Consider the following 317-nt stretch of genomic DNA (forward strand, 5'->3'; position numbering starts at 1 on the left):
GGTCGGCAGGCAGGCAAGGGCTCGGCTAGTACACAGCAGTGTTCATGATATGTGTTGTCAGCTGAGCGGAGAGAACAGCCTGCTGCGGTACAGCCTGTTCCCGGCCTGGCTCGGCACGGAACGGGTTACAGGTCAGGGTGTCTATTGGAACACAGTGTTCTCGTCAGCAGCGGCAGCGGTACAGCTACAGTACAGCCGGAACATTGTGTTACTTTGTGGCCGCTTTCCAAGACCTGCCCCTTAATTTTACACTAAACACCCTCCCACAACTCTTCTCTACTCTCTCTCTCTCTCTCCCTCCCTCGCTCTTCCCTTCG

This window comes from Cheilinus undulatus, linkage group 3 (assembly GCF_018320785.1).
Source record: "Cheilinus undulatus linkage group 3, ASM1832078v1, whole genome shotgun sequence".
NCBI lineage: Eukaryota > Metazoa > Chordata > Actinopteri > Labriformes > Labridae > Cheilinus > Cheilinus undulatus.